Here is a 12,658-nt window from a genome sequence, read left to right as displayed (position 1 = left end):
AATGTGCCCTCATTTTAAGGGGGGGGGGGAAATCACAGTTCAAGTTTGTCCAATTAAATTTCAGGACAGTTTGTTGATTACAAAAAAATGCTGTGATTCTAAGCTTGCAGTTTAAAAAGAGACGCGTCGTAATAATGAAAACTCAGAAGCTGATTAATTCAATGGAAAGCTGTTCTGTGTACGAGTATAGTTTCTACAAACTCATAAGCACTTGAACATGTTTAGCCCAAATTTAATTATAGCCTCTGATAATCAAGTTTCTCTCAATAGAAATCTCCTTCTTACCATAATACTTGATGATATAATACTCTATTATAACTTTATCCCCCAATTCCAATAAGGGGGGGGGGGGAACCAACAAAACACCCTTCTTCATGCAAATGTTAAGAAGAGACTCTGTCTCCCAGAGTCTGATGTTTCATTTTATGTTCTGAAAGCTGATCACGTTTCGGCATCCGGATAAGAAGTAGAAGGTGGAGGGGGGAGGAACGGCGGTAAAAACTAAAACGTTAATAAGCCCATTTCAGTGCAGTTATCTGTTTCATACTGATTTGACCCCCCCCCAAAAAAAAAAAAAAATGGATTCTGACATCATCGCTCTCAAATGAGCAGTTTGTTCATACAGTAGGCTGTACTCTTCCAGAATGACAAGTTTCTGCCTTTTTCTGTGGAGATGCTCAGGAAAAGGGGGGAAAAAATGAATACGCAAAAGCACAGAACATTCATTTGTATTGGCTTGCCCCCCTACTGTGGAATTTTCAATTATATATATCTAATTATGGCTGTCAGTTGATGAATTGAGAAAAGACATTTTTGTCCCCCCCCCTCCTTTTTTGTCTCTTCGTCATCTCTTCTGTTAGAATGATTATAGCACACTTACACAACTAATTGCCTTACTGCTTATTAGTGATACAATTATGCAGGCCAGGCTTCTTGTGTGAACAGCCATCTGCAGAGAAAAAAAGTGACACTATTCAAAACTATCCATAATTTAACCAATGTTATTCCAATGCACTGAACTCAGACAATTGTTGGACCTTCATATTTCATACCCACCCTATCAAAAGAGGGATTTTTTTGTCCACCGATTCACTTCTTTAGATCCACTGTGAATTAGAAAGAAAAGGGGGGGGGGGAGAAGAAAGTGCTTCAAAAGTCAACAAAAAGGGGGTAAGTGAAGCATGACTAATGCCCATTCCTGCTTTGGGTAATTTTTCTTCAAATTTTATACTACTAGGCAATTTTTTGTTTCTTTTCAAACTGCTGAGAAAGTGCAGATGTTCTGAATACACACAAATCTGCCTTCTGTATGTTTTGTTTTTCTCCGTCAAAGGTTTTGTTTACAGAGTGATAGACGGCGAGCTGTATGTTGCATGTTTAGTAGGTTAAAATGTGAATAAAATATGCAGTTTTTTTTCTATGTAATCCTCATTGTATTACCACCCATGCTTGTGCAAGAAATATGAGCTTGAAAGATACCACTAAAAAAGGGAAACACAGAGGACTTTCGCAATGCAAGATGGCGTATCTTGACTTTTTATTGATCAAGGTGCTGTGTTTTTTTTTCTTATAAGTTGGAAGGAAACAAATCCTAACAACTGTTGCCTCTAAGGCAGTGGTCTCAAACTCACGGCCCAGGGGCCACATGCGGCCTATCAGGTACTATTTTGAGGCCCTCGGTATATTTAGCATAATCACAAAAGTAAAATAAAACAGTTTCTTGATCATGTTTCTTTAGCTATAAATTACAATATTATTATTAAGACTTAGCCAAAAGGAAAGATTAATAAACTATAAAGTGTTTTACCTCTTGCAAAATTGTCATCTAAAATAATAAAACGCTAGCCGCGCATGCGCACTCAACTGCGTGCTTCTGTGATCTCTGTTCCGTGAGATGTAGGTCCGAGGCTTTGCAGGAGTGCGCATGCGCGAGTCCCCAGCCTTACTTAAGTTTCCAGCACCTACCACTCGCCGCTAGCACTGGACTTCCTGCTCTCCGTGTCGGCTCCTCTCACCGTACCTCGGACTTAAACTGCTATTGTGAGACATGTCAGGCGGGCATTGACAGAAGAGCCGCGGCACCTTTTCAAACCCTCCCCAGCACTGCCGCCATCGTTGCTAAGTTTTTAAAGTCCTGAAAAACCCTCGGCCATGAAGTATGCAGGTGGCATACTTCACGGCCGATGGTTTTTCAAACCGCCCCCCACCCCAGCACCGCCGCCATTGTTGGTAAGTTTTTTTTTGTTGTTTTTTTTTTAAACATGGTAATCTAGCGGTTTCCTTACCTCGCTCTCGCGGCTGCCAACACTGGAGGGAGCTTTGTTGTTAAGGCCTGGCTTCTTCGGGCAGCAGCAGCATTTAAAATTCGCTGCTGTTGCCGACTTCAGGCCTTACTCTTTTGCGGGTCCTGTCTACTTCCTGTTTTCATGAAGACAAGACCGGCCAGAGAGGAAGACCTGAAGCCTGGCAACAGCAATAAATTATGAATGCTGCTGTTGCCCGATGAAGTTCAAGGAGGAAAGGGAGCAGAGGGGGAGAGAATGGCTTAGAGGGAAGAAGACATGGCAGGGCATGCAGGGAAGGAGGAAGGTATGCCACACCAAGTGAAAAGGAAGGGGGAAAGGAAGGAGGAGATGCCATATGGAACAGAGATAGAGAGAAGGCGGACACTGGATGGAAAGAGAAGAGAGGGCAGTGAATGGAAGGGGAAAAACAAGAGGGTGAACAGTAGATAAAAGGGGTGAGAGAGGGAGACAGACACTGAATGGAAGTGTGGGGGAGAGGAGGGACAGCCGCTGAATGGAAGTCTGAGGGACAGGGGGAGCAGACGTTGGAAATAAGTGGGGAGAGAAAGAAAGACAGATAGTGGGAGGGAGGGAGACAGAAAGGAAAGAAAAAAGAGACAGGGGCAGGGAGATAGACAGAAAGAAAGAAAGACAGCGGCAGAGAAAGACAGAAATAAAGAAAGACAGACAAATATATATTCTAGCACCCGCTTAAAGACTAGTTTATTTAATAAGACATTAACTATTTTTTCTGAGGCCCTCTAAGTACCTACAAATCTAAAATGTGGCCCTGCAAAGGGTTTGAGTTTGAGACCACTGCTCTAAGGTGTGAAATATAATTGCAAAACTGAGGATAATAGGAAAATAATGATTACTGATAGGTTGGTATGAAGAATAGTATGGTTTTTTTTCAATTTGTACTAGTGTTAAGTGTTATTAAATGAAGGCCATAATTTTTAATAATAAATTTTTCTCCTACAGTACTGCTGTAGGAGATGCAGTTTAATAATATGCGCATATATCATAGTTTGTATTAGAAATGGCCAAAATAGCTCAGATTAAAACTGATCTCAATCTAATCAATGAAATTTCAGAAATCTTAACGCAACTGGAAAGGCTATGAATCAGAACAGTTAATTAAGATCCAGTTTGGTTCGGCTTAAATTCCATAAATGACAATTATATTCAAAAAAATTGTATTATCCTTAAATATTTCAAATACTTTGAACATGCAGATACTCTGACCAATTCAAACCAAGGGACCTTTTATCAACCACATTAAGCACCTACTCCCAAATTCTATATATGACACTTAAAAAAAACAGCGCCGATCAGAAAAGCACTTAGCACAATTCTATAAAAGGTACTTGCCATATATTGAATCACAGCGATTGTGCATGGGATCAGAGGTATTCTATAACAGTGCACCTAACTTTTAGGAATGCCCACGATCTGCCCATGTTCTTCCTCTGACCGCACCCCTTTTGAGATTTGCACACCCGAATTTACATGCACCACTTTCTAGAATGTGCTTAGAAAGTTGTGTGTGCTACTTCTACTTAGTGTCAATTAGTATTGGTTATCAGGTGTTAATTGCCAATTATTGGCACTGATTAGCTTATTAAACAATTAAGTTGCACACGCAACTTGAGTCGCACAATGGAGAATCAGAGCCTTAGCACACAGTTTACCACATGGTAACTGCTAGTGTAGAGCTGAGCTAAGGGGCTTTGAGGTAATTTAGCAGTTATTGCATCGCAAAGTCTCATGTTCACTAAATCCAACTTTTCAGCCAAAGAAATAGAATATCAGATTCAAGCAGCATCAGTAGTTCTAGAAATTTTCAGTGTGTTATCACTGCTACTAAAAATCAGGGGCATGCATTTTTTGTTTGTTTGTTTCTTTTTATTTTGCAATAAATTGTGCTACTTTAAAATAGCATGAGTTATTTAATAACAGTGTGTGCTAATTCATAAACTGGCAAGTTCTATATAGCCCACCTAAAGTTAGGCGCCTACAATGGTGCAGCAGCAAACAGCAAAAAAAACAAAAAAAAACAAACAACCCAAACCTCTATACTCCAACAAGAATGGCAAGAGTCACAAATACAGAAAACAAAAAGTGATGAAGACAATGGTCTGGAACAACAAAGTTTATTTAGCCAAATGGACCAATTGATAAAAACAATTGGACCAACTGATAAATGCAATCCAGCTGACAAGATGTGCATCACAAGTCTGTGGTCATGCACAGCAACAGTTCAGCTGGCAAATAATATAGCATAGGTGAATATGAATATATCAGGCAATTGTTTATTGAAAGCTTCTATACCACTACTAATGACTGTGAGTCAATTCAGAGCGGTTTACATTAGCTTCAATTACGGTATTGCGATATAACAGCTTCAGTAATGGTGCTACTATACAGGAGCTTCAGTGATGATGTTACAATACTTGAGTAAATGATGTTACAAGGATGTTAAAATACAATAGAATAGTCAATGGTAGGGGACCCACAATCTAGCTGAGAAATAACAGCAGGGGTCAAGGTTGATGTTATGGACATTAGAAATTGGCAGAAAAGATCATACATGGTCCATGCTTCGGCCAATTAAATGGCCTTCATCAGGGGTTCAAATCTGTCCAATAAGCAATAATGAAAAAGATACAAGTTATAATGCATCCAAAGCTTTCTGAGAGCGTGCCAGAACAATGCTGATGCGAAACACAAATTGGTGTACCTAACTGATTGTAAGTGCCTAACTTAATTGGTTAATAGGCTTAATAGGTACTGATAAGTGGCATTTAATTAATTGACATTAATTGGACTTAATTGAAAGTTAAGCGCCTAACTTGAAAAACACAATTCTATAAAAAAAATAGGGACCTATCTAAAAGCAGACATGTTTTTGAGTTAGGCACAGCTATTTAGATAAAGAAACCCTTGTCATAAATAGGATGTACCTAAAGTTAAGATGCCTAGTGACACCTGACGATGCTTAGGCACCATTAAGCATGATTCTATAGGCTTAGTGGGGATGGGCGGACCCGCTATGCCTAAGGCCTGATTGGTCCAGGCTTCTAGAGCCTAGGCCAATCAGGCCTTAGGCTTCGCAGGATGGGCCGGGACGAGGCGGGCCCGCCTCATTTCGACGAGGCGGGCCTGCTGGCTGGACGGGCAAGACCCATCTGGCCAACAATTAAAGGTTAGTTTGGTGGGGGGGGGAGGTTTGGGGGCTGTTAGCGCGGGGGGGGTGCGGATGGGGGAGTCTTCCGGCAGGAGGGATTGGACACCCTCCTGCCGGTGGTCGGTAGTCTTGGGGGGAGTGGAGGCATCTTCCGGCAGGAGGGGTTGGGTACCCTCCTGCCGGCAATCGGACAGGCGGCCTCAGCCGCTATACTTATAAGCATAGCGGCCGCGTCTACTTACAATGTAGATCAGCATTTTGCTGGCCTACATTGGAAGCGTCTCTTCCTCTACTAGAGAGATGCATAGGACCCCCTAGGTTCGCCTAAGGCCCTTAGGCGAGCTTAGGCATCTTGCGTGCCTCCCTAGGCTCCCGGAGGCGCCTTTAATATAGGCGGCCTGCCTGTGGAACATTTTTTTAAAAAAAGTGCATCCCGATTGGCTGATTAGACAGCTATAGGACGCCTACAGCTGCCTAAAATCAGGACGCACTTTGTAGAATCAGGGCCAATTACAGGGGAAACCCTGATTGAAGGGGCTGGAGCTGTGAGAATTTGAGGCGAGCATGGGGTTTTGGGAGCTGGCTTGGAAACTAGCTCAGGAAGATCAAAACCTCTGGTGGTGACCCTCAAGATTATATAGGGCTCTCAAAAGACTGAACTCTTTGGTTGCCAGATCTTCCCGGGAAGTAGTCAATCTTGTAAGTACCATTGATGGTTTGGGGAAATCTTTAAATAATACTAAGGAAGAATTTCCCTCTGAAATTAAAAAAGTTAAGGACAATGTGGAGGACTTGCAAGCTTTAACTAATAGAATGCATTAAAAAAATCTCCTACATAGAAAAATTGAAAATTAAAAAACTATAATCGTAGATCAAATATTTGTTTATTGAATTTTCCAAAATCTTTGGGACTGAAGCCTACAGAAATGTTTAAAAGATATTTGATTGATGAACATATCTCACCTTTAAATCATATATACTACTAGCCTGCTAAGAAGGTTGTGTTATGGTTCTATTGCTCACCCTAATAAAGATATTATTGGAGAATGAAGAAGGTACTAATTCAGAAATTGAAGAATTAAATAAGGATGATCCATTAAATGTTAGAAGCCACATTATCTGAAACTACAAAGAGAGTAACTTTATTTATCTCCTTTGTTGTCGAACAAAATTTTAATGCTATTTTGAGACTATATTTTCGTAACTCTCAAACTTTTTTTTCATGGGAAAAAAGTTTGGTTATTTCCTGACATCACGAGGAACACACAGGAGTAGAGAAAAATGTTTCTGAGAATGAGAACCAAGATGTTTGGGAGTGAAATATGTCTTTTTTGCAACAGAATAGTTACGAGCTTTCCTGGATTTGAAGAAATTGGCAGCCGGAAAGGTTTAGAAAGAACTTTTTGAACAGCTATAGATCAAAGGTTGTGCGGGGACTTTGCTATAAAGTTTATTCCTAATACAAAATATGTATATTTGAGTTATCTTTTCACTCTATTGCACCCTCCTCCTTAATTAAGATGGTCTAAGAAAGATGTAAGCTGTTTTCCTTTTTTCGTCTAAAATTTCTTGAGTTGCCTGTAAGATGTTTCAATCTCTTGTAAAATTAAATTGAAATTGCAATAAAATAATAATAAAAAAGAACTGGTTGAAAGATAGAAAACAGAGAGTATAGTTAAATAGTTAATATTCTCAATGGAAAAGGGTAAATAGTGGAGTTCCTCAGGGGTCTGTACTGGGATCACTGCTTTTCAACATATTTATCAATGCTCTAGAATTGGGAATAACTACTGAGATAATTAACCACCCCTTTTACTGTGATAGCGGTTATTTGCACAGGGAGCAGCGCTGAATGCTCCGCGGAACATTCAGCACAGCTCCCTGCGCTAATAACTGCTATTGCAGTTTAGTAAAAGGGAGGGGCTACATTTGTTGAAGACACTAACCCCCTCTTTTACTAAGGCATGCTAGCTGATTTAGCGCATGTTAAATGCTAACACATCCATGTACTATAATAAAACACTAAGCGTGCATGCGCACTCTTACCTGTGTGATCCATGATCCATAGGTCCCTGGCCACCAAGAGTGCACATACGCGCTTAGCTGTGCCAGTGGCCGCCAGACAAATTGAAAAGCGATGACATACCTGCTCTCCACTTCGCGCAGTCCTCCATCCCAGAAATACGGCCCTACCGGCCACAGTTTCTTTTTAAGTTAAAAGACGCTGCAGTGGCTCCTCTCACGAGCCGCTCCTGCATCGGAGAAGGCTTCCAACACAGGCGGCGATCATGAGAGGAGCCGGTGGAAAGTTAAACAAGCTGTGGTGTGTATCGAGGGGACTGCGGGAAGGGAACGGGGGCGGCAAAGGACTAAGAGAGCCACGGCACTATCCTGTCGGCTCCCAGACACAACCTATTTCTCCCGCGGCCCAGAAGACCTACCTGACAACCCCGGACACCAAGCTTCACAGACACAGCATGGGCAAACCAGCTCCCCGTGGCCCAGAAGAGGCCTCGCGCCAGAGTACGTCAGCACCCGTTGCACAAGTCAGATTCCCCGGAACCCAAATCCCACCAGCGCCAGATGGAAATATGGAAGGTAAAAGGGGAAATGGGAGCCTGAATATGGGTAGGTAAAAGGAAGAGAGAAGGGCTACTGCTGGACAGGGGGAGCAGGGAAGGGGTGCTGCTGGACAGGGGGGAGAGACAGAAAAAGAGAAAGAAAGAAAAGAATAGCCTAAATCAGGGGTGTCCAACCTTTTGGATTCCCTGGGCTGCATTGGCCGAAAAAAAATTATCTGGGGCCGCACAAATGCGCAAATGCTGCAGTAAGACAGAGGAGGGAGCCGGCAAGACAGTAAACACCCAGGGGCAGCAGAGGAAAAGACTGCATCACCCTCGACTGGGGCCGCATAAAATACTTCACGGGGCCGCATACGGCCCTTGGGCCACAGGTTGGACATCCCTGGCCTAAGTCTACACATCTATTTTAGCACCTGTTAATGTAACGGGCTAAAAAACTAGTAGAATATAACGGACGTGTTATCATTTAGCATGCACTAAATCGGCTAGTGCTCCTTAGTAAAAGGAACCCTAAGTTGTTCAAAGTTATTAAATGGAAAAGGATTGTGAAAAATTACAAGAGGACCTTATGAGACATTGAGATTGGACATCAAATTGGCAGATAATGTTTAATGTGAGCAAGTGCAAAGTGATGCATGTGGAAAAGAGAACCTCAACTATAGCTACATGATGTAGGATTCTATGTTAGGAATCACCACCCAGGAAAAAGATTTAAGTGTCCTCATTGAGGATATATTGAAACCTTCAGCTCAGTATGTGGTGGCGGCTAAGAATGCAAATAGAATGTTAGAAATTATCAGAAAAAGTATGGAAAACAAAGATTCAAATGTTATAATGCCTTTGTATCGCACTATGGTACAGCCGTACCTTGAATACTGTGTGCAATTCTATCACCACATCTCAAAAAAGATATAGCAGAATCAGAAAAGGTACAGAGAAGGAAGACAAAAATGATAAAAGGAATGGGACGACATCCTCACATGGAAAGGCTAAAGCAGCTAGGGCTCTTCAGCCTGAAGAAGAGGTGGTTTAGGAGAAATATGATAGAGGTCTATAAAATATTGAGTGGAGTGGAATGAGTAGATGTGAATTGCTTGTTTACTCTTTCCAAAAATACTAGGACTAGGGGGCATGTGATGAAGCTACTAAGTAGTAGATTTAAAACAAACCAGAGAAATTTCTTTATATAATGGGTAATTAAAGTCTGGAATTCATTGCCAGAGAATGTAGTGAAGCAGTAAGCTTAGCAGAGTTTATAAAAAGGTTTAGATAATTTCCTAAAACAAAAGTTCATAAGCCATTATTAAGATGATTTGGGGAAATCCACTGTTTACTCCAAGGATAGCAGCATAAAATCTCTTTTACTCCTTGGGATATCGCCAGGTACTTGGGAGTTGGGTTGGCCACCTTTGGAAATGTGATACTGCGCTTCATGGGCCTTCAGGATTAAATTCTGTAAAGGACTCCTAAAGTTAAGCGTCCACAATGTGGACATCAAAACACTTAGGTGTCCAAATAAATTGAATAATAAGCCCAATTGATGACTTTAACAAGCAATAATTGAAAGTTAGACATCCAAAGGCTGTTCGCAATTCAGAAAATAGGCATCCAGAATTTCATAGACACCCATCGGAAAAAGATGCGCCTAACAGAATAGGCGTGGGCATGGTTTTAATATGGACATCCATCTACAGAATCGAATGACACACAGCATCCTAACACGTCTATATTCTTGCTTAAAATGTAGGTGTTGCAAAACCAGGTCTACTTTTGGGTGTTAGTTGGGCGCCTACTAGGTGTGAGTTAGATATGGGTTAGGCAGCCTGCAGGCATCCAAATATAGTGGTTTGGGTTTTGTTTTTTTGGGGAAATAATTTTCCAGTTTGTTATTAAGAAAATATATATTTAATAATGCATTACTCAAGCAAAGCACATGAAAAACTATTTTGCATACTAAACCTAATTCCCAAAGGATTTGTTTTTTTGGTGTAAAAATGTCTACATCCAACCTCTGTAAAAGTGCACATGTTGTCACTGCACATATATTTCTTCACTGGAGGTATAAGAAGCATTTTACTTGCATTTACAAAAAAACATAAGAATAGCCTTACTGGGTCAGACCAATGATCCATCAAGCCCAGTATTCCATTCTCACGTGGCCAGTCGAGGTCACTAGTACCTGGCCATAACCCAGGGAGTAGCAATATTCCATGCTACTGATCCAGGGCAAGCAATGGTTTTCCCCATGTCTTTCTCAATAACAGACTATGGACTTTTCCTCCAGGAACCTGTCCAAACCTTTCTTAAAACCAGCTATGCCCTCCTCTCTTACCACAACTTCTGGCAATATGTTCCAGAGCTTAACTATTCTCTGAGTGAAAAAAAAAATTTGTTTTAAAAGTATTTCCCTGTAACTTCATCGTGTCCCCTAGTCTGTAATTTTTGATGGAGTGAAAAATCTATCCACTTCTACTCCACTCAGAATTTTGGAGACTTCAATCATATCTCCCCTCGGCTATCTCTTTTCCAAGCTGAAGAGCCTTAACCGTTTTTGTCTTTCCTCATATGAGAGGAGTTCTATCCCCTTTAATATCTAAGTCACTCTTCTTTGAACCTTTTCTAGTGCCACTGTATCTTTCTTGAGATAAGGCAACAGAATTGAATACAATACTCCAGATGAGGTTTTACCATTGAGTGATACAGGGGCATTATAACATTCTTAGTCCACATGTTTATTCACACTTTTAGAAATGTACCTTAAAATGGAAAAATCATATGCTATTTGCCCATATAGTACAGTGCAGATTAAGTAATTATGAGATACCAAGCATGCAAATGCATACATAGTAGCTCATTATTATACAAAATGAATAACACAGCTTTCGTCTGATCTCACAAAGTATCATTCTTGGAGAAATAGCCCAAGTTACCAACTAACTCTGAACGGCAGCACCATAAAATCATCCACGGATGGAGTGAAAAATATAAGAATATAGCTAGACCCAAACCTGTCATCAAACCAAAAAAGGGGACATTCATAAACATAAATCCTTTAAGCCAACAAAGGTACTCAGAACCAGTATGGTGGTAAGAAAATTACGTTCAGGGATATTATTTGACAAACACTAGGTCAGAAAGAGTCAAACTCCAAAAGACATAACTGACCATGTAAATAAGACAAGCCTTTGAAGTGTGATCAAGAAATATTGTATAAAATTACTCAGAGATGTGAAACTCTGAAAGGAAGGCTACAAAACCTCCCTTGGGTAAAGAGTTTACCTTTCAGTAACTGTTAAGCGCATATATAATTGTTAGATGCATGTACAACAAGTTAGTTTCATATGTTAGTCGAATGTATTAGTATCATCTTATCAACCACAAGAGTCAACTGCAAGTGACACATTAATCAGTCGCAGGAATATCTATTAGAAACATGCCCAATTATTAGTCGCTACTATCTGGACCTCCTAAGAACTAATCCCACCTGGATCAGCCAGCCAGGTCTCCTTGAGCACCTTCCTCTCCCAGGTCACACACAAAAAAAAAAAAATTCTAGGGAAACAAAACCTTCCCCTGCCTCAGGACTTCAGGAATACTCAATCTACCTCCCAATCATGAATCTCCTACTAATCCTACTGATCTACCTAATAAGCGGTAACATCAAAGACGTTCACTCTCTCTACCCTCAATTACAATCCATCCACCACCCTGTTCTATCCTTCCCCTACATCACCAACCTGCAAGAAGACACTCATATAATCTCATATAAAAAAAGACACCACCATACCCTTAAAAAAAGAACAAGGGAAATAAAAACCATAAAAACCACTAACTCAACAGTAAATGCTGCAACCACCTCCATCCCATGTGCATATCTTAATACCAGATCTGTTAGAAACAAGGCATTCCTCATAAATGACTGGATCACCAGCAAACAAATAGCCTGCCTCTTTCTAACTGAAACTTGGTTACTATCTGAAGATAATCCTATTATATCTGATCTTCTACCAAACAATCTCAAAATCCTTACGTTAAACCACACAGGAAAAAAAGGAGGAGGATTAGCCATAATCCTTAAAGAAGGATTCGAGTTCGAACTTCTAGATTCTAAAATGACCGACAACCTAGAAATCCTAGCCTGTAAAATCAATAATACCCAGCTAGAAGAATCCTTATCCAGCATACTATTCTATATCCCGCCTAAAAGCTGGCCCAAAGCCAAAGAAGACTTCTGCGAATTCGTCCTGCACAATTATATCAGCCCCAACTACAACATCATCACAGGGGACATAAATTTACACCTAGACAAAGAGAACAACACAGACACAATAGAGCTTAAAAACTTCCTAATTCTACTCAACTACAACATCCCCATACCCACACAAACTCACGAAAAAGGCCATCATTTAGACCTAGTTGCCATGTCCAAAAAGGAAAACCTTGACCCAATCATCTCTCTGACTGAAGGCACCTGGCATCACGACATCTGGTCCGACCACTTCACCTATTATTTTAAGCTGATCTGGTCACACCGAAAATCTAAAACACGTCTGATGATAAAAAAAGAACATCAAACAAGAGGTTATATTAATCCAGAAGAATAC

The sequence above is a fragment of the Geotrypetes seraphini genome, chromosome 4, assembly GCF_902459505.1.
Source record: "Geotrypetes seraphini chromosome 4, aGeoSer1.1, whole genome shotgun sequence".
Taxonomy (NCBI): domain Eukaryota; kingdom Metazoa; phylum Chordata; class Amphibia; order Gymnophiona; family Dermophiidae; genus Geotrypetes; species Geotrypetes seraphini.
Note: the sequence above shows the minus strand (reverse complement) of the source record.